Source organism: Falco biarmicus, chromosome 5, assembly GCF_023638135.1.
Source record: "Falco biarmicus isolate bFalBia1 chromosome 5, bFalBia1.pri, whole genome shotgun sequence".
In the NCBI taxonomy this organism is placed as follows: Eukaryota; Metazoa; Chordata; class Aves; order Falconiformes; family Falconidae; genus Falco; species Falco biarmicus.
In genome coordinates, this window is record NC_079292.1 from 92,806,639 (window position 1) to 92,828,689 (window position 22,051).

The following is a 22,051-nucleotide window of genomic DNA, read 5'->3' on the forward strand; positions in this document are numbered from 1 at the left end:
AACCCATAACATTTTGAGTCTCTTCTTTTAACAACAGGGTTTGGTTTGGTGTCCCAGAAGGACCGTTTCCAACTTCCAAGAAAACATTACCCTGAAAGGTAGATGCGCTTAAGGCAAAAAGCCAAAAGCAAACCCCTCAAAGCCCAGAACCATTTACAGGAACACAGGAGTTAAGCCTAAAATTGGTTAAAAGCTGCCTCCTACCTCTTTCCCCGTCACCTTTCCCCCTTCAACATCAGCACATTTCCTTGTGATCCCTTTTCACAAAAAAAAGATTGAGGCCTGTGGTATCAGCTCGGTACCGAAGCACCACGATGCGCTTGCCGGCTGCATGCTCTCTCACAAGGCTGACAGCTTCTCTGCACGCAACAGCCGAGGCCCTGTGAAAGGGGAGGAAGGCAAACACCGATAACGTCTCGCCGGGGTCAGGAGGGAGTCGGGGTGCGCTGCAGTCAGAGCCCAACGCCTTCCCCAGAGGAATTACCGGGGCACAACAAGAGGCAGGAGCGATCGGCAGACAGGCAGGTAACACGCACGGCAGCGATACCCACGTCAGACTGGCAGGACGCTTCCAGCCGCTTCACCCCGCAGCTTTGTTTCGAATTTCGTTAAAAGGCAATCCGATTCTTAAGGCTCATTCTGCTTTTAAGAGCTGCTGGAGAAAGGCTAACACGTGGCATTGGCGTTACCGTCGGAATTCCGGCGTAAAAATCACGGCAAAGCCGTGCCTTGTCAAGCGGCTTCCCAAGCAGGCTCTGGAGCCTTTCCACGAGACGGTCAAAGCCGGAGTCCCGCGGGAACCCTGTGCCAGCTCCGTCAGTAGGGCCGAGCTCTCCGACAAAGCGCACCGCCGTACGGAAACGTAAAGCGGGTTTATACCTCGGGCTCATTTACAGCCTCGGAAAACAATACTGCCCGGCCGGACGCGCTGCTTTAAGCGCCTAGCAGGCCCAGCTGCGTTACCACGAGGGACCGACAATTGCTCCCCGGCCGTTGCCCGAGCCGCAGCGCAGCACTCGGAAGCGGCGGGCACACGGAGCCTCGCGGGCCCTCGGCGGCTACAAAAGGGATCCCTCCGTAGTCAGCAGTCCGACTCGCAAGCACGAGGCACGTGTGGCGAAGTAACATCTCGAGCGACCTTCGGTTCCGCTCCCCTTGACTTGTCGACGGACGCTTCCGGACGAACCTAGGGACAAAGGGAAAACAAAAGGCCCCGGTTTCGCGGGGAAGCAAACCAAAAGGCCTCTTCCCCTCGGCTGCTCCGGCCCCGGAGCTGACTGTCACGACACAAGATCAGCCAGACACCTGAGCTGCTGCTGCCTCCCAGCCCTCCCCGGCAGTTAAACGGCTTGCGGAGAAAGCAGCAGTTGGGGGCGACGGGTGGGGATTCCGCTGCCGGCTGCCTTTTCTTGCTCTGGCCCGCTCGCAGGGGCGGGAAGAGGCTCCTGAGCCACCCAACACCCCCGCCCCCCCCCCCCCGCGACAGCGTTACCGCAGGCCCCGAGGCAGCCTCTCTGCGGCCCGCGGGGGCCGGCAGCCCCAGCCGGCTGCCACGGCTCAGGCCAGCGGCTGGGGGAAAGACAAAGCCCCGCGCAGAGCTGCGGCGGCTGCGGCGGCCGCCCGGGCAGCCCGGAGGCGGCGGCGGGTGGGCGACGGGGCGGCGCGGGCCGACCCCTCTCCCGGGCGCCGCCGCCACAAGCGAGCACCGGGGCCGCCCCGCCGCCGCTCCTCGCCGAGGTAGCGGCGCGGCTCCGAGAGAAAAAAAAAAAAAAAAAAAAAAAAACAAAAAACCACCCACCCAGAAAAGGGCAGCCCCGTGAGGAGCCCGCTGACCACCGTCCCTGCCGGGGAGACGAGAACCGGCGGCAGCCCCGCCGGTCCCGGGCCGGGCCGCCCGCCTGCCTGCCTCAGCCCGCCCGCCGCCGGCACCAGGCGCTCCCTGCCGCGGCCGAGCGCCGGGCCGCCACATCCCCCCCGACCGGGCCGCTGCCCGCCGGCCCCCGGCCGCCCTTCAGCCCGAGCGCGCCGCCGCACGTCCCGGCCCGAAAGTCTTCCGGGCTCCCGGCGAAGGCTCCGTACCTCCACGGCCGCTCCAGCGCGCCGCGCGGGCCGGAAGTGAACCCACCTTTCCCGGGCTGGATGCGTCCTATGCCCTTACGCCGGAGGCCGGAAGCCCCGCCCCTAGGGGTCAAAGCCGCTTCTGCGCATGCGCCGCCCTCGGTCGGCCAGAAAGGCTTCTGCGCATGCGCCAAAGCGGGATTGCGTCATCTGCCCGTACGCCCGAGGCCGGAAGCCCCGCCCCTTCGGCGTCAAGCCGCGTCTGCGCATGCGCTGCCCTTAGTTTGCCAGAAAGCCCTTCTGCGCATGCGTCGAGGCGTGTTGCGTCATCGGGCTGCGACGAGGCCGGAAGCCCCGCCCCCTTTGGCGTCAAGCCGCGTCTGCGCATGCGCTGCCCTTACTTTGCCAGAAACCCCTTCTGCGCATGCGCCGAAGTCGGATTGCGTCATCGGCCCGCGACGTGCCCGCAAGCCACGCCCCCTTCGGCGTCAAGCCGCGTCTGCGCATGCGCTGACCTTACTCCGCCTGGGGGGCGCGGTGCTGCCGCCTGGCGAAAAAATTTGGGTACTGCAGCCCGTCTAGCTAATGGACTGCACAATTTATTATATAGGCACGGCATCAAGAAGGGAACTCTGCCCACGGCCCGTTAGGAAGTTGCCTGGCTTCCCATCTCGGTGGATGAAGTTCTGGCAGCGAACATTCTCGATTCAACTAGTCTAGCGAAAAAGAAAAAAAGAAAAAAAAAAAATCACTCGAGAGACCAGGCTTACGCTTTTTTTTCCCCCCTTATAAAAACACTAGCAACAGTGCCTGAACGAGAAAAGAGGTCACGAAAGTTTTTATCGTAAAATGGAAGGGCACGAAAGAGAACAGAATTCGACAGACGATACGTAAACCTCTCCAGCTCTTTCCCCGTGCCTATCGGACATCGGTTTCAAAAACTTTCTCGGGTGAGCCTCTTTTGTCTTTGAGCAGTGCAACAGACGCTTTGCAAACAGCACAAGTCTGCTTTTGAACCATCGTTTCAGACTTTGCAATCACTTGAGATGGGGCGCTTTGTACTTAAGAGAAACAAAACCCACTCTGAGTCTTTCCTTTAACGATACAGGCCTATTCCCCTTTCCCTTAGAGAAACAACCTACTCGCCTCTGATCTCTCGAGGAACCTTAATATTCCAACACACTGCGCCGTCAAGATCAACAAAGCAGTTTCCTACCACGTTGCCAGCGAGCGACAGGACTGTCTCGAGACGAAGTTTCCTCGGACAAAAACCCGAGCGATCTATCTTCAAGACTCGGACCAAACGGCTCCGTCACCGTTCCGTCGCAGTCCCCTTCGGCTCCACACCACTGCCTTGTGGGAAGGCCCCCTAGAAAAAAAGAAACTGTTTCATCAGGGTAACAAGTAGAATACAGCTCTAGCCTTGAGGACGGCTGGCACGCACACGGCCTGTATCGCCGCAGTTCCCTGAGCCGCAGCTCAGCGCGCGCCGACAGCGGTGACGGAGGACGCGCTGAAGGCGAAAAGCCGAAAGCCAACCCCCCGAAGCCCAGAACCGTGCTCAGGAACCCAGGAGTTAAGCCTAAAACCAGTTGAAAGAGCTGCCTCCTACCTGTTCCCCCCGCCACCTCTCCCCCTCCGAGGTCAGCACCTTTCCTCGCGATCCCTTTTCGCAAACAAAAGACGGATGCCTGCGGTCTCAGCTCGGTACCGAAGCACCACGATGCGCTTGCCGGCTGCGTGCTCTCTCACAAGGCTGACAGCTTCTCTGCACGCAACAGCCGAGGCCCTGTGAAAGGGGAGGAAGGCAAACACCGATAACGTCTCGCCGGGGTCAGGAGGGAGTCGGGGTGCGCTGCAGTCAGAGCCCAACGCCTTCCCCAGAGGAATTACCGGGGCACAACAAGAGGCAGGAGCGATCGGCAGACAGGCAGGTAACACGCACGGCAGCGATACCCACGTCAGACTGGCAGGACGCTTCCAGCCGCTTCACCCCGCAGCTTTGTTTCGAATTTCGTTAAAAGGCAATCCGATTCTTAAGGCTCATTCTGCTTTTAAGAGCTGCTGGAGAAAGGCTAACACGTGGCATTGGCGTTACCGTCGGAATTCCGGCGTAAAAATCACGGCAAAGCCGTGCCTTGTCAAGCGGCTTCCCAAGCAGGCTCTGGAGCCTTTCCACGAGACGGTCAAAGCTGGAGTCCCGCGGGAACCCTGTGCCAGCTCCATCAGTACGGCCGAGCTCTCCGACAAAGCGCACCGCCGTACGGAAACGTAAAGCGGGTTTATACCTCGGGCTCATTTACAGCCTCGGAAAACAATACTGCCCGGCCGGACGCGCTGCTTTAAGCGCCTAGCAGGCCCGGCTGCATTACCACGAGGGACCGACAATTGCTCCCCGGCCGTTGCCCGAGCCGCAGCGCAGCACTCTGAAGCGGCGGGCACACGGAGCCTCGCGGGCCCTCGGCGGCTACAAAAGGGATCCCTCCGTAGTCAGCAGTCCGACTCGCAAGCACGAGGCACGCGTGGCGAAGTAACATCTCGAGCGACCTTCGGTTCCGCTCCCCTTGACTTGTCGACGGACGCTTCCGGACGAACCTAGGGACAAAGGGAAAACAAAAGGCCCCGGTTTCGCGGGGAAGCAAACCAAAAGGCCTCTTCCCCTCGGCTGCTCCGGCCCCGGAGCTGACTGTCACGACACAAGATCAGCCAGACACCTGAGCTGCTGCTGCCTCCCAGCCCTCCCCGGCAGTTAAAAGGCTTGCGGAGAAAGCAGCAGTCGGGGGAGACGGCTGGGGATTCCGCTGCCGGCTGCCTTTTCTTGCTCTGGCCCGCTCGCAGGGGCGGGAAGAGGCTCCTGAGCCACAACCCGCCCCCCCCCCCCCGCGACAGCGTTACCGCAGGCCCCGAGGCAGCCTCTCTGCGGCCCGCGGGGGCCGGCAGCCCCAGTCGGCTGCCACGGCTCAGGCCAGCGGCTGGGGGAAAGACAAAGCCCCGCGCAGAGCTGCGGCGGCTGCCCGGGCAGCCCGGAGGCGGCGGCGGGTGGGCGGCGGGGCGGCGCGGGCCGACCCCTCTCCCGGGCGCCGCCGCCACAAGCGAGCACCGGGGCCGCCCCGCCGCCGCTCCTCGCCGAGGTAGCGGCGCGGCTCCGAGAGAAAAAAAAAAAAAAAAAAAAAAAAACAAAAAACCACCCACCCAGAAAAGGGCAGCCCCGTGAGGAGCCCGCTGACCACCGTCCCTGCCGGGGAGACGAGAACCGGCGGCAGCCCCGCCGGTCCCGGGCCGGGCCGCCCGCCTGCCTCAGCCCGCCCGCCGCCGGCACCAGGCGCTCCCTGCCGCGGCCGAGCGCCGGGCCGCCACATCCCCCCGACTCGGCCGCTGCCCGCCGGCCCCCGGCCGCCCTTCAGCCCGAGCGCTCACCCAGCGCGCCGCCGCACGTCCCGGCCCGAAACTCTTTCAGGTTCCCGGCGAAGGCTCCGCACCTCCACAGCCACTCCAGCGCGCCGCGCGGACCGGAAATGAACCCACCTTCCGGGGCCGTACGCGTAGCCCATACGTACGAGGCCGGAAGCCCCGCCCCTTTGGCGTCACGTCGTTTCTGCGCATGCGCTGCCCGATTGTTGGATCGCTGCTGCCATCTAGCAAAATATAATTGGGTACTGCAGCCGGCCCTGTTGGTGGAGCGCTGCTGCCATCTAGCGAAATAAAAATGGGTACTGCAGCCGCCCGGTTGGTGGAGCGCTGCTGCCACCTAGCGAAACTTAATTGGGTACTGCAGCCGGCCCTGTTGGTGCAGCGCTGCTGCCACCTAGCGAAATAAAAATGGGTACTGCAGCCGGCCCTGTTGGTGGCGCGCTGCTGCCACCTAGCGAAATATATTTGGGTACTGCAGCCGGCCCTGTTGGTGGAGCGCTGCTGCCACCTAGCGAAATAAAAATGGGTACTGCAGCCGGCCCTGTTGGTGGATCGCTGCTGCCACCTAGCGAAATGTAAATGGGTACTGCAGCCGGCCCTGTTGGTGGAGCGCTGCTGCCCTCTAGCGAAATATATTTGGGTACTGCAGCCGGCCCGGTTGGTGGATCTCTGCTGCCCTCTAGCGAAATAAAAATGGGTACTGCAGCCGGCCCTGTTGGTGGAGCGCTGCTGCCACCTAGCGAAATATAAGTGGGTACTGCAGCCGGCCCTGTTGGTGGATCGCTGCTGCCATCTAGCGAAATATATTTGGGTACTGCAGCCGGCCCGGTTGGTGGATCTCTGCTGCCATCTAGCGAAATATATTTGGGTACTGCAGCCGGCCCGGTTGGTGGATCTCTGCTGCCACCTAGCGAAATATATTTGGGTACTGCAACCGGCCCGGTTGGTGGATCGCTGCTGCCATCTAGCGAAATATATTTGGGTACTGCAGCCGGCCCTGTTGGTGGAGCGCTGCTGCCACCTAGCGAAACTTAATTGGGTACTGCAGCCGGCCCTGTTGGTGGATCGCTGCTGCCATCTAGCGAAATATAATTGGGTACTGCAGCCACCCGGTTGGTGGAGCGCTGCTGCCACCTAGCGAAACTTAATTGGGTACTGCAGCCGGCCCTGTTGGTGGAGCGCTGCTGCCACCTAGCGAAATATAAATGGGTACTGCAGCCGGCCCTGTTGGTGGATCGCTGCTGCCACCTAGCGAAATATAAATGGGTACTGCAACCGGCCCTGTTGGTGGATCGCTGCTGCCACCTAGCGAAATATATTTGGGTACTGCAACCGGCCCTGTTGGTGGATCGCTGCTGCCATCTAGCGAAATAAAAATGGGTACTGCAGCCGGCCCTGTTGGTGGAGCGCTGCTGCCACCTAGCGAAATATAAATGGGTACTGCAGCCGGCCCTGTTGGTGGAGCGCTGCTGCCATCTAGCGAAATATAATTGGGTACTGCAGCCGCCCGGTTGGTGGAGGTCCTTTCCTGCTATTTTGTGACTTGTGTTGGAAGTGCCTGGCACCAGGTTCGAGTATTAAGGCAGAAAGCCCCAGGGCCTCGTACCTCTGTGTGGTACATGCTGTGTCACACCAGCTACGGTGCCTTCCTGCTTTACAAATGCAATCAGTTTTGGCAAGTTTACAAAACTAGTGCTTTATCAGGAAGGTGTCTTTGGATTTCAGCTTACCCCTTTCTACTTTTCATATGCCTACATCGCAAGAAAAAGAAAGGGTTTTGCTTCTCAGGTTTGCTCCAGTTACTCGGCAATTCAGGCATGACCACAGCAGAGCTGTTTTCCTACAGTCTTTTTTGTTTCCAGAATCCTCCCTCCCCTCCCTAGAGAGGGCTATGTGCAGGGCAAAGCGGACACTATGAGTAGGGACGACTGAGTAAAGTTACCAAAGGGCACGTGGTGCCTTCCTCGCAGCAAGGGACTGATTTCAGTTTTTCTATGCTTGGATGACTTTTGCAGCTCAGAGTTTGGTTAAATCTACTCGTGGGGCAGCACTTGAACGTCTGTTGAGTGATTCCATACTGGACAACAGCAGCCACACCCAGACAAAAGTCTCCTCGGGGACAGACACGATAGCAGACTTCGTGTGGGCTGACCTCACCTTTTGCTTGCAACCGGCACCTTATTTTGCAAAGGAATCTTTGAAACCCTCTTTCTTTGAGACAAGGGACCGTAAGGGCCAAGGGCCAAAGCAGCCACGCTGCAGCCTGGAGCCTGACGGTGGCTTCTCAGGTTCCAGCAATGGCTGTGGAGCACAGCTCTTGTGTCACCAAGCAGAGCGCCTGACACCCTGAAGCGCCTCGGCGCCCCGGGGGTGTGAAGCCTCTGTCTGGGGATCAGGCAGCCTCCCACCACAGGTCTTGCTGAGCTAAAATGACTCTGCAGAGGCTGTAAAATTGTCTCGGAGTGCTGTGCTGCTTAAGATGAAAGTGCTTCCGATAGCTCAAGCTAGCCCGCCCACTCAGCTCTTACGAGCTGTACCTCCATATGCCATGGGAAGAAGTATTTAACACAGTAACTCCAACTCTCGGCTTGGCACCCAAACCCGTAGATCAAACAGTCCATTTATTCTTATTATTGGAAGTCTCCTTCCTCCCCTCCAAAGCCTGTCGTGCTTCCCTCCCTGGGCGAGGGCCCTACTCGTCTCGCATATCCAGCAAGCAGCCTCTCGAGTGCAGTTTCCACAGGCACATCTTCTTGATCCGGCAGGTCAACGTAGGTATCTAGCGTCTGATCGTCGATACCGGGATCAATCGCACAGAAAGCAGTCTTCAGATCATCTGCCTTCCCCCCTCTGTTCCAAAACAACACAGTCACCATTACGTTGTGGTATGTGAAAAGAACATTTACTTACTTGTGTCACACTGAGAATCCATGTTGCCCGAAATGCAGAGCAGAGATGTCTTTTGATACAGTCATCTCTGCCTCTACTAGCATCCCGTTGTTAAACACATGTGCAATAAAGACTGGTGAATGCTAAACGTCAAACTGACCGGAAGTTAAGAAATCTTAGATTGATGATAACCTGGGAAGACCTTAATTTCACTCTATTGTGCATTGATATCCCTTATTACAGAACTGTACTTCTTGCTAATTCAGCGCCCACGTTGGACAGGATTTCACTTCACAGGCACCTGCCCACCTCTGGCGTTCTCCTCAGTGCTCGGTGTGGCACCAGACTTTTTTTCAATGCAGTAATTGCCTCTTGTTTTGAGGTGGAATTATTTCTCAGATTTGCACCCGTTGTCAGTCCTATTTGCTCTTCCCACTCCTCAGAACCAGTCTCTGAAGACGTACAGGATTTTACCGCTATTTTTGGAGAGCTGAGGAGTGTGGATAACTGGCTAGCTGGAAAAGTTCACATAAACATAGTCTAGCTGGCTAGACAAAAATGCACATCGCTCTCAGCTTATCTGAAGTAAAGCACAAATACACTGCCTTTGGCTGTTCTTGTTACACAATAACAGGAAGATTTCGGTGGGAAAAGAATGTTGCAGGTGGGAACAGATAACTACAGAAGAGAAACTAGGGGTGGGCTTGATATTTAGGCAACTCACCAATAATGAGCTTAACTTTTGTAATACGTATGAGCTAATTATAACAAGGCATAAAAGGTGACTGTAAGGTACAATAAACAAAGTCTGCTGATCATTCATATTGATTGACTGTGTCTTCCCTCCGTCGCGACAGAGGAGCACTGTACCGAAGGGGATTAGTGGTACAACTGATCTCTGCTCGCTGTCTGCCACGCCAAAGTTCTTTGGGTCGGGGACTGCTGCTCGCAGTGTTCCGCAGAGCCGGGCTCAGCCAGGTCTCGGCATTCACTGCAACGGGCACAGCCCTGTAGCGCAGGGAGGCCTGCGCTGGCCACGCACACTGCGTCCACTGCGGGGTTCCCTCTGCACGCACGGTCCTGAGCTACTGTCCCCATCAGCCCCTTCCCTCCATACTTACAGTAGATCTCCCAGCTTGTTCTTCAGCTGGCTCAGATACTCCTGCTTCCCCCTGACATCCTGGCTCCGGGGCTTGGCCACGAAAGCTTCAGCGCTCCCCGCCTCCTCCTGAAAGAAATTACAGCTGTGTTAGCACCGAACATGTGTTCCGGTCTGCACAGGAGCTGCCTCTCAACGTGCACGAAAATAACGCGGCTCTCCTAGAAATGGAATTTCCACGTGAAAAGTGGAAATAGAGAGAAAGAATATGGGAAAAACTCCCATCACAGAAAAGGCACAAGCTTGCACTGCCATTGTCTGCAGAGGGCCTTCAGGTGTTAGAGCTTGTGGTGGGCACTCCAGCTTTGTTAGTCTGATAAACCTAGCTAGTCTTATAAAACTAATTTAATCCCTAATTTAATCCCATTCTCCTGAAAAGGAAAGAGCCAATCCAAGAACTAGTTGATGCAAGCAGGTACAGCACTGAAGACCTCATTGACAACTTATCCTTATGCAAAGAATTAAACTGACGTTACTTAAGTTTTAGGGATTAGAGATTTAATTAAGGATTACATTTGTTTTAGGGATTTAGGGATTATATTAGGGATAGGTCTTTTGTGTGGGTCTCGCAGTACTACAAAACACATCTGTCAGCACCTTTGCAACTTGTCTCGAGTGCTCCAGGGTGGAAAAAAAATGGGACTCTCTGAGAGGTTCTGCCCAACAAAACCAGAAAAGGAAAGATCTTCCTTGGAAATACCTGTCAGGAATGGCAGGGAAAACGGTTCAAGCTTCTGGAAAGGCTGAGGAAAAGATGTCGAAGGATCAAAGAAATGCTACTCTATCCCAGAGAGAACCTCTGGATACAGTCGTGCTTAGTATGACGTGAAGAATTCTTGCAACGCTTCCTTGTCCCTGTATCATTGCCTGCTTCCCCCATGTGCTGGGGTACGGTGCAATGGGACATTGTGAGTTGAATGAACTTCCTCATGCCACAAGAAGCAGTCATTCCTTACAATGTAGTCTTGCTACTTAAGTCATTCTAGCGCTTGTCTGCATTAATCTCGTCAGCAGAGAAGTAACCCGGGAAAACCCAAATACTGCTCTGCTGGACACTTCCCGGTCACGGCCACCAGTACCGGGGCAGGGAGAGGGGAGGAGGATGAGGCTTTTCAGCAGCAGGAAGCTGTTACTTTGGCTTGGCCATATAGCGCAGCATTAGCAGGGGCTCGAGCCCACTAGAAATACCTGCATGTCCCGTGGTTCACGTGGCATCATTGTAAAGTGTGGCTACTTCAGCTATGTCTTCAGTATGCTCACCGTTTCAGCTTTTCTAGTGCACCTGAGTTTCCCTGGCTTTAAAGTTTTCAGTGTTTACACTAAGAAGAAGGTGAATCTTGAAGACACCGGCCACGAAAGTAATTCTCCCACCTTCCTAATGGGTATTTATTACCAATTAATCTCAGTGGAAACAAGCAGTGAAGAAAGCTTCCACATACCCATGCAGGGAAGCCATTTCCCTCTCTTAGAGCTCCCGTTGCTATTTCTTCCAGAAGCACATCCACCAGCTGACTGCTGGTCTTCCCCTCAGCCAGAGAACCCCACTGGTCAGCTCCGCCTGGAAATCACCTCTGCAACAGCAAAAAGACACCGAGCTGCTAGGAGAACGTGCCCACACATACTGGTTTTGTGTGAATCCCACTAGGAGCCTAAGGATAGATACAGATCTCCAGGCATGTGGTTGGTCTCCTAAGCTGTCTAAGGCAAAATGGAATACCCTGCAAGCACCTCTCAGGCCACTCCTAAAAGCCTAGGAGAAAATGGGGTGTTGCAGGTGGGCTTAGGGGTTGGGGTTAGGGGTGTGGGAAAATCACCCTGAGGTGGGGGGAACTCGAGAAAATTGCGTCCTAACGGAAGCATAGTATTACGGAAAGCTTTTTTTAAGGGTAGAATACAGCTCTAGCCTGGAGGACGGCTGGCACGCACACAGTCTGTATCGCCGCAGTTCCCTAAGCAGCAGCTCAGCGCGCGCCGACAGCGGTGACGGAGGACGCGCTGAAGGCAAAAAGCCAAAAGCAAACCCCTCGAAGCCCAGAACCTTGCTCAGGAACACAGGAGTTAAGCCTAAAACCGGTTGAAAGCTGCCTCCTACCTGTTCTCCCGCCACCTTTCCCCCTCCAATGTCAGCACCTTTCCTCGCGATCCCTTTTCGCAAACAAAAGACGGACGCCTGCGGTCTCAGCTCGGTACCGAAGCACCACGATGCGCTTGCCGGCTGCATGCTCTCTCACAAGGCTGACAGCTTCTCTGCACGCAACAGCCGAGGCCCTGTGAAAGGGGAGGAAGGCAAACACCGATCACGTCTCGCAGGGGTCAGGAGGGAGTCGGGGTGCGCTGCAGTCAGAGCCCAACGCCTTCCCCAGAGGAATTACCGGGGCACAACAAGAGGCAGGGGCGATCAGTAGACAGGCAGAAAACACGCACGGCAGCGATACCCACGGCAGACTGGCAGGACGCTTCCAGTCGCTTCACCCCGCAGCTTTGTTTTGAATTTAGTTAAAAGGTAATCAGATTCTTAACGCTCATTCTGCTTTTAATAGCTGCTGGAGAAAGGCTAACACGTGGCATTGGCATTACAGTCGGAATTCCAGTATAAAAATCACGGCAAAGCTGTGCTTTGTCAAGCGACTTTCAAAGCAGGCTCTGGAGCCTTTCAACAAGACGGTCAAATCTGGAGTCCCAAGGGAACTCTGTGCCAGCTCCATCAGTACATCTGAGCTCTCTGACAAAGTACACCGCCATACAGAAACGTAAGTGGGTTTATACCTCGGGCTCATTTACAATCTAGAAAAACAATACTGCCCGACCGGACGCGCTGCTTCAAGCGCCTAGCAGGCCCGGCTGCGTAACCACGAGGGACCGACAATGCCTCCCCGGCCGTTGCCCGAGCCGCAGCGCAGCACTCGGAAGCAGCGGGCACACGGAGCCTCGCGGGCCCTCGGCAAGTACAAAGGTTATCCCTCCGTAGTCAGCAGTCCGACTCACAAGCACAAGGCACACGTGGAAAAGTAACATCTCGAGCGACCTTCGGTTCCGCTCCCCTTGATTTGTCAATGTACAATTCCAGACGAACCTAGGGACAAAGGAAAAACAAAAGACCCCCGTTTCACTGGGAAGCAAATCAAAAGGCCTCTTCCCCTCGGCTGCTCCGGCCCCGGAGCTGACTGTCACGACACAAGATCAGCCAGACACCTGAGTAGCTGCTGCCTCCCAGCCCATCCCGGTGGTTAAACGCTTGCGGAGAAATCAGCAGTCGGGGGCGACGGGTGGGGATTCTGCTACCGGCTTTCTTTTCTTGCCTTTGCCCGCTCCCAGGGGCGGGAAGAGGCTCCTGAGCCACCCCACCCCGCGACGGCGTTACCGCAGGCCCCAAGGCAGCCTCTGCGGCCCGCGGGGGCCGGCAGCCCCAGCCGGCTGCCACGGCTCAGGCCAGCGGCTGGGGGAAAGACAAAGCCCCGCGCAGGGCTGCGGCGGCTGCCCGGGCAGCCCGGAGGCGGCGGCGGGTGGGCGGCGGGGCGGCGCGGGGCGACCCCTCTCCCGGGCCCCGCCGCCACAAGCGAGCACCGGGGCCGCCCCGCCGCCGCTCCTCGCCGAGGTAGCGGCGCGGCTCCGAGAGAAAAAAAAAAAAAAAAAAAAAACAAACACCCACCCACCCAGAAAAGGGCAGCCCCGTGAGGAGCCCGCTGACCACCGTCCCCGCCGGGGAGACGAGAACCGGCGGCAGCCCCGCCGGTCCCGGGCCGGGCCGCCCGCCTGCCTCAGCCCGCCCGCCGCCGGCACCAGGCGCTCCCTGCCGCGGCCGAGCGCCGGGCCGCCACATCCCCCCGACTCGGCCGCTGCCCGCCGGCCCCCGGCCGCCCTTCAGCCCGAGCGCTCACCCAGCGCGCCGCCGCACGTCCCGGCCCGAAACTCTTCCAGGTTCCCGGCGAAGGCTCCGCACCTCCACAGCCACTCCAGCGCGCCGCGCGGGCCGGAAATGAACCCACCTTCCGGGGCCGTACGCGTAGCCCAAACGTACGAGGCCGGAAGCCCCGCCCCTTTGGCGTCACGTCGTTTCTGCGCATGCGCTGCCCGATAGTTGGAGCGCTGCTGCCATCTAGCGAAATATATTTGGGTACTGCAGCCGGCCCTGTTGGTGGAGCGCTACTGCCACCTAGCGAAATAAAAATGGGTACTGCAGCCGGCCCTGTTGGTGGAGCGCTGCTGCCATCTAGCGAAATAAAAATGGGTACTGCAGCCGGCCCTGTTGGTGGAGCGCTGCTGCCATCTAGCGAAATATAATTGGGTACTGCAGCCGCCCGGTTGGTGGAGGTCCTTTCCTGCTATTTTGTGACTTGTGTTGGAAGTGCCTGGCACCAGGTTCGAGTATTAAGGCAGAAAGCCCCAGGGCCTCGTACCTCTGTGTGGTACATGCTGTGTCACACCAGCTACGGTGCCTTCCTGCTTTACAAATGCAATCAGTTTTGGCAAGTTTACAAAACTAGTGCTTTATCAGGAAGGTGTCTTTGGATTTCAGCTTACCCCTTTCTACTTTTCATATGCCTACATCGCAAGAAAAAGAAAGGGTTTTGCTTCTCAGGTTTGCTCCAGTTACTCGGCAATTCAGGCATGACCACAGCAGAGCTGTTTTCCTACAGTCTTTTTTGTTTCCAGAATCCTCCCTCCCCTCCCTAGAGAGGGCTATGTGCAGGGCAAAGCGGACACTATGAGTAGGGACGACTGAGTAAAGTTACCAAAGGGCACGTGGTGCCTTCCTCGCAGCAAGGGACTGATTTCAGTTTTTCTATGCTTGGATGACTTTTGCAGCTCAGAGTTTGGTTAAATCTACTCGTGGGGCAGCACTTGAACGTCTGTTGAGTGATTCCATACTGGACAACAGCAGCCACACCCAGACAAAAGTCTCCTCGGGGACAGACACGATAGCAGACTTCGTGTGGGCTGACCTCACCTTTTGCTTGCAACCGGCACCTTATTTTGCAAAGGAATCTTTGAAACCCTCTTTCTTTGAGACAAGGGACCGTAAGGGCCAAGGGCCAAAGCAGCCACGCTGCAGCCTGGAGCCTGACGGTGGCTTCTCAGGTTCCAGCAATGGCTGTGGAGCACAGCTCTTGTGTCACCAAGCAGAGCGCCTGACACCCTGAAGTGCCTCGGCGCCCCGGGGGTGTGAAGCCTCTCTCTGGGGATCAGGCAGCCTCCCACCACAGGTCTTGCTGAGCTAAAATGACTCTGCAGAGGCTGTAAAATTGTCTCGGAGTGCTGTGCTGCTTAAGATGAAAGTGCTTCCGATAGCTCAAGCTAGCCCGCCCACTCAGCTCTTACGAGCTGTACCTCCATATGCCATGGGAAGAAGTATTTAACGCAGTAACTCCAACTCTCGGCTTGGCACCCAAACCCGTAGATCAAGCAGTCCATTTGTTCTTATTATTGGAAGTCTCCTTCCTCCCCTCCAAAGCCTGTCGTGCTTCCCTCCCTGGGCGAGGGCCCTACTCGTCTCGCATATCCAGCAAGCAGCCTCTCGAGTGCAGTTTCCACAGGCACATCTTCTTGATCCGGCAGGTCAACGTAGGTATCTAGCGTCTGATCGTCGATACCGGGATCAATCGCACAGAAAGCAGTCTTCAGATCATCTGCCTTCCCCCCTCTGTTCCAAAACAACACAGTCACCATTACGTTGTGGTATGTGAAAAGAACATTTACTTACTTGTGTCACACTGAGAATCCATGTTGCCCGAAATGCAGAGCAGAGATGTCTTTTGATACAGTCATCTCTGCCTCTACTAGCATCCCGTTGTTAAACACATGTGCAATAAAGACTGGTGAATGCTAAACGTCAGACTGACCGGAAGTTAAGAAATCTTAGATTGATGATAACCTGGGAAGACCTTAATTTCACTCTATTGTGCATTGATATCCCTTATTACAGAACTGTACTTCTTGCTAATCCAGCGCCCACGTTGGACAGGATTTCACTTCACAGGCACCTGCCCACCTCTGGCGTTCTCCTCGGTGCTCGGTGTGGCACCAGACTTTTTTTCAATGCAGTAATTGCCTCTTGTTTTGAGGTGGAATTATTTCTCAGATTTGCACCCGTTGTCAGTCCTATTTGCTCTTCCCACTCCTCAGAACCAGTCTCTGAAGACGTACAGGATTTTACCGCTATTTTTGGAGAGCTGAGGAGTGTGGATAACTGGCTAGCTGGAAAAGTTCACATAAACATAGTCTAGCTGGCTGGACAAAAATGCGCATCGCTCTCAGCTTATCTGAAGTAAAGCACAAATACGCTGCCTTTGGCTGTTCTTGTTACACAATAACAGGAAGATTTCGGTGGGAAAAGAATGTTGCAGGTGGGAACAGATAACTACAGAAGAGAAACTAGGGGTGGGCTTGATATTTAGGCAACTCACCAATAATGAGCTTAACTTTTGTAATACGTATGAGCTAATTATAACAAGGCATAAAAGGTGACTGTAAGGCACAATAAACGAAGTCTGCTGATCATTCATATTGATTGACTGTGTCTTCCCTCCGTCGCGACAGAGGAGCACTGTACCGAAGGGGATTAGTGGTACAACTGATCTCTGCTCGCTGTCTGCCACGCCAAAGTTCTTTGGGTCGGGGACTGCTGCTCGCAGTGTTCCGCAGAGCCGGGCTCAGCCAGGTCTCGGCATTCACTGCAACGGGCACAGCCCTGTAGCGCAGGGAGGCCTGCGCTGGCCACGCACACTGCGTCCACTGCGGGGTTCCCTCTGCACGCGCGGTCCTGAGCTACTGTCCCCATCAGCCCCTTCCCTCCATACTTACAGTAGATCTCCCAGCTTGTTCTTGAGCTGGCTCAGATACTCCTGCTTCCCCCTGACATCCTGGCTCCGGGGCTTGGCCACGAAAGCTTCAGCGCTCCCCGCCTCCTCCTGAAAGAAATTACAGCTGTGTTAGCACCGAACATGTGTTCCGGTCTGCACAGGAGCTGCCTCTCAACGTGCACGAAAATAACGCGGCTCTCCGAGAAATGGAATTTCCACGTGAAAAGTGGAAATAGAGAGAAAGAATATGGGAAAAACTCCCATCACAGAAAAGGCACAAGCTTGCACTGCCATTGTCTGCAGAGGGCCTTCAGGTGTTAGAGCTTGTGGTGGGCACTCCAGCTTTGTTAGTCTGATAAACCTAGCTAGTCTTATAAAACTAATTTAATCCCTAATTTAATCCCATTCTCCTGAAAAGGAAAGAGCCAATCCAAGAACTAGTTGATGCAAGCAGGTACAGCACTGAAGACCTCATTGACAACTTATCCTTATGCAAAGAATTAAACTGACGTTACTTAAGTTTTAGGGATTAGAGATTTAATTAACGATTACATTTGTTTTAGGGATTTAGGGATTATATTAGGGATAGGTCTTTTGTGTGGGTCTCGCAGTACTACAAAACACATCTGTCAGCACCTTTGCAACTTGTCTCGAGTGCTCCAGGGTGGAAAAAAAATGGGACTCTCTGAGAGGTTCTGCCCAACAAAACCAGAAAAGGAAAGATCTTCCTTGGAAATACCTTTCAGGAATGGCAGGGAAACCGGCTCAAGCTTCTGGAAAGGCTGAGGAAAAGATGTCGAAGGATCAAAGAAATGCTACTCTATCCCAGAGAGAACCTCTGGATACAGTCGTGCTTAGTATGACGTGAAGAATTCTTGCAACGCTTCCTTGTCCCTGTATCATTGCCTGCTTCCCCCATGTGCTGGGGTACGGTGCAATGGGACATTGTGAGTTGAATGAACTTCCTCATGCCACAAGAAGCAGTCATTCCTTACAATGTAGTCTTGCTACTTAGTCATTCTGGCGCTTGTCTGCATTAATCTCGTCAGCAGAGAAGTAACCCGGGAAAACCCAAATACTGCTCTGCTGGACACTTCCCGGTCACGGCCACCAGTACCGGGGCAGGGAGAGGGGAGGAGGATGAGGCTTTTCAGCAGCAGGAAGCTGTTACTTTGGCTTGGCCGTATAGCGCAGCATTAGCAGGGGCTCGAGCCCACTAGAAATACCTGCATGTCCGGTGGTTCACGTGGCATCATTGTAAAGTGTGGCTACTTCAGCTATGTCTTCAGTATGCTCACCGTTTCAGCTTTTCTAGTGCACCTGAGTTTCCCTGGCTTTAAAGTTTTCAGTGTTTACACTAAGAAGAAGGTGAATATTGAAGACACCGGCCACGAAAGTAATTCTCCCACCTTCCTAATGGGTATTTATTACCAATTAATCTCAGTGGAAACAAGCAGTGAAGAAAGCTTCCACATACCCATGCAGGGAAGCCATTTCCCTCTCTTAGAGCTCCCGTTGCTATTTCTTCCAGAAGCACATCCACCAGCTGACTGCTGGTCTTCCCCTCAGCCAGAGAACCCCACTGGTCAGCTCCGCCTGGAAATCACCTCTGCAACAGCAAAAAGACACCGAGCTGCTAGGAGAACGTGCCCACACATACTGGTTTTGTGTGAATCCCACTAGGAGCCTAAGGATAGATACAGATCTCCAGGCATGTGGTTGGTCTCCTAAGCTGTCTAAGGCAAAATGGAATACCCTGCAAGCACCTCTCAGGCCACTCCTAAAAGCCTAGGAGAAAACGGGGTGTTGCAGGTGGGCTTAGGGGTTGGGGTTAGGGGTGTGGGAAAATCACCCTGAGGTGGGGGGAACTCGAGAAAATTGCGTCCTAACGGAAGCATAGTATTACGGAAAGCTTTTTTTAGGGTAGAATACAGCTATAGCCTGGAGGACGGTTGGCACGCACACGGTCTGTATCGTCACAGTTCCCTAAGCAGCAGCTCAGCGCACGCCGACAGCGGTGACGGAGGACGCGCTGAAGGCAAAAAGCCAAAAGCAAACCCCTCGAAGCCCAGAACCTTGCTCAGGAACACAGGAGTTAAGCCTAAAACCGGTTGAAAGAGCTGCCTCCTACCTGTTCTCCCCGCCACCTTTCCCCCTCCAATGTCAGCACCTTTCCTCGCGATCCCTTTTCGCAAACAAAAGACGGACGCCTGCGGCCTCAGCTCGGTACCGAAGCACCACGATGCGCTTGCCGGCTGCATGCTCTCTCACAAGGCTGACAGCTTCTCTGCACGCAACAGCCGAGGCCCTGTGAAAGGGGAGGAAGGCAAACACCGATCACGTCTCGCAGGGGTCAGGAGGGAGTCGGGGTGCGCTGCAGTCAGAGCCCAACGCCTTCCCCAGAGGAATTACCGGGGCACAACAAGAGGCAGGGGCCATCAGTAGACAGGCAGAAAACACGCACGGCAGCGATACCCACGTCAGACTGGCAGGACGCTTCCAGTCGCTTCACCCCGCAGCTTTGTTTTGAATTTAGTTAAAAGGCAATCAGATTCTTAACGCTCATTCTGCTTTTAATAGCTGCTGGAGAAAGGCTAACACGTGGCATGGGCGTTACAGTCGGAATTCCAGTATAAAAATCACGGCAAAGCTGTGCTTTGTCAAGCGACTTTCAAAGCAGGCTCTGGAGCCTTTCAACAAGACTGTCAAATCTGGAGTCCCAAGGGAACTCTGTGCCAGCTCCATCAGTACATCTGAGCTCTCTGACAAAGTACACCGCCATACAGAAACGTAAGTGGGTTTATACCTCGGGCTCATTTACAATCTAGAAAAATAATACTGCCCGACCGGACGCGCTGCTTCAAGCGCCTAGCAGGCCTGGCTGCGTAACCACGAGGGACCGACAATGCCTCCCCGGCCGTTGCCCGAGCCGCAGCGCAGCACTCGGAAGCAGCGGGCACACGGAGCCTCGCGGGCCCTCGGCAAGTACAAAGGTTATCCCTCCGTAGTCAGCAGTCCGACTCACAAGCACAAGGCACACGGGGAAAAGTAACATCTCGACTGACCTTCGGTTCCGCTCCCCTTGATTTGTCAATGTACAATTCCAGACGAACCTAGGGACAAAGGAAAAACAAAAGACCCCCGTTTCACTGGGAAGCAAATCAAAAGGCCTCTTCCCCTCGGCTGCTCCGGCCCCGGAGCTGACTGTCACGACACAAGATCAGCCAGACACCTGAGCTGCCGCTGCCTCCCAGCCCTCCCCGGCGGTTAAAAGGCTTGCGGAGAAAGCAGCAGTCGGGGGCGACGGCTGGGGATTCCGCTGCCGGCTGCCTTTTCTTGCTCTGGCCCGCTCGCAGGGGCGGGAAGAGGCTCCTGAGCCACACACACCCGCCCCCCCCCCCCACCCCCCCCCCACCCCCCCCCCCCCCCGCGACAGCGTTACCGCAGGCCCCGAGGCAGCCTCTCTGCGGCCCGCGGGGGCCGGCAGCCCCAGCCGGCTGCCACGGCTCAGGCCAGCGGCTGGGGGAAAGACAAAGCCCCGCGCAGGGCTGCGGCGGCTGCCCGGGCAGCCCGCAGGCGGCGGCGGGTGGGCGGCGGGGCGGCGCGGGCCGACCCCTCTCCCGGGCGCCGCCGCCACGAGCGAGCACCGGGGCCGCCCCGCCGCCGCTCCTCGCCGAGGTAGCGGCGCGGCTCCGAGAGACAAAAAAAAAAAAAAAAAAAAACACCCAAAAAAGGGCAGCCCCGTGAGGAGCCCGCTGACCACCGTCCCTGCCGGGGAGACGAGAACCGGCGGCAGCCCCGCCGGTCCCGGGCCGGGCCGCCCGCCTGCCTCAGCCCGCCCGCCGCCGGCACCAGGGCGCTCCCTGCCGCGGCCGAGCGCCGGGCCGCCACATCCCCCCGACTCGGCCGCTGCCCGCCGGCCCCCGGCCGCCCTTCAGCCCGAGCGCTCACCCAGCGCGCCGCCGCACGTCCCGGCCCGAAACTCTTCCAGGTTCCCGGCGAAGGCTCCGCACCTCCACAGCCACTCCAGCGCGCCGCGCGGGCCGGAAATGAACCCACCTTCCGGGGCCGTACGCGTAGCCCATACGTACGAGGCCGGAAGCCCCGCCCCTTTGGCGTCACGTCGTTTCTGCGCATGCGCTGCCCGATTGTTGGAGCGCTGCTGCCATCTAGCGAAATATAAATGGGTACTGCAGCCGGCCCTGTTGGTGGAGCGCTGCTGCCATCTAGCGAAATAAAAATGGGTACTGCAGCCGCCCGGTTGGTGGAGCGCTGCTGCCACCTAGCGAAACTTAATTGGGTACTGCAGCCGGCCCTGTTGGTGCAGCGCTGCTGCCATCTAGCGAAATAAAAATGGGTACTGCAGCCGGCCCTGTTGGTGGAGCGCTGCTGCCACCTAGCGAAATATATTTGGGTACTGCAGCCACCCGGTTGGTGGAGCGCTGCTGCCACCTAGCGAAACTTAATTGGGTACTGCAGCCGGCCCTGTTGGTGCAGCGCTGCTGCCACCTAGCGAAATATATTTGGGTACTGCAGCCGGCCCTGTTGGTGGATCGCTGCTGCCACCTAGCGAAATAAAAATGGGTACTGCAGCCGGCCCGGTTGGTGGATCGCTGCTGCCCTCTAGCGAAATATATTTGGGTACTGCAGCCGGCCCTGTTGGTGGAGCGCTGCTGCCACCTAGCGAAATAAAAATGGGTACTGCAGCCGGCCCTGTTGGTGGAGCGCTGCTGCCATCTAGCGAAAGATATTTGGGTACTGCAGCCGGCCCGGTTGGTGGATCTCTGCTGCCATCTAGCGAAATATATTTGGGTACTGCAGCCGGCCCGGTTGGTGGATCGCTGCTGCCACCTAGCGAAATAAAAACGGGTACTGCAGCCGGCCCTGTTGGTGGATCGCTGCTGCCATCTAGCGAAATATATTTGGGTACTGCAGCCGGCCCTGTTGGTGGAGCGCTGCTGCCACCTAGCGAAATATAATTGGGTACTGCAGCCGGCCCTGTTGGTGGATCGCTTCTGCCACCTAGCGAAATATAAATGGGTACTGCAGCCGGCCCTGTTGGTGGATCGCTGCTGCCATCTAGCGAAATATAAAAGGGTACTGCAGCCACCCGGTTGGTGGAGCGCTGCTGCCACCTAGCGAAACTTAATTGGGTACTGCAGCCGGCCCGGTTGGTGGAGCGCTGCTGCCACCTAGCGAAATAAAAATGGGTACTGCAGCCGGCCCTGTTGGTGGATCGCTGCTGCCACCTAGCGAAATAAAAATGGGTACTGCAGCCGGCCCTGTTGGTGGAGCGCTGCTGCCATCTAGCGAAATATAAAAGGGTACTGCAGCCGGCCCGGTTTGTGGATCTCTGCTGCCCTCTAGCGAAATATATTTGGGTACTGCAGCCAGCCCTGTTGGTGGATCGCTGCTGCCACCTAGCGAAATATAAATGGGTACTGCAACCGGCCCTGTTGGTGGAGCGCTGCTGCCCTCTAGCGAAATATATTTGGGTACTGCAGCCGGCCCTGTTGGTGGAGCGCTGCTGCCACCTAGCGAAATATATTTGGGTACTGCAGTTGGCCCTGTTGGTGGATCGCTGCTGCCACCTAGCGAAATAAAAATGGGTACTGCAGCCGGCCCTTTTGGTGGAGCGCTGCTGCCATCTAGCGAAATATAATTGGGTACTGCAGCCGGCCCTGTTGGTGGATCTCTGCTGCCCTCTAGCGAAATAAAAATGGGTACTGCAACT

At 56.4% G+C, this 22,051-nt stretch overlaps 1 long non-coding RNA gene across 5 annotated transcripts in view; it reads right to left on the bottom strand.

Moving 5' to 3' along the window:
- The window catches only part of LOC130149428 (uncharacterized), a 29,169-nt gene extending 17,574 nt beyond the window's left edge, over positions 1-11,595 (bottom strand). For 2 of the 5 annotated variants that reach the window (XR_008821924.1, XR_008821923.1), the window contains exons 1-2: positions 10,957-11,594; positions 9,480-9,586 (exon numbers count right to left, since the gene is read on the bottom strand). This is a non-coding gene — a long non-coding RNA (uncharacterized LOC130149428). Of the gene's footprint in view, positions 1-9,479; positions 9,587-10,956 lie in introns of all 5 variants that reach the window. The other 3 variants (XR_008821921.1, XR_008821922.1, XR_008821920.1) reach the window with 3 other exon arrangements.
- Positions 11,596-22,051: the final 10,456 nt, after the last annotated feature.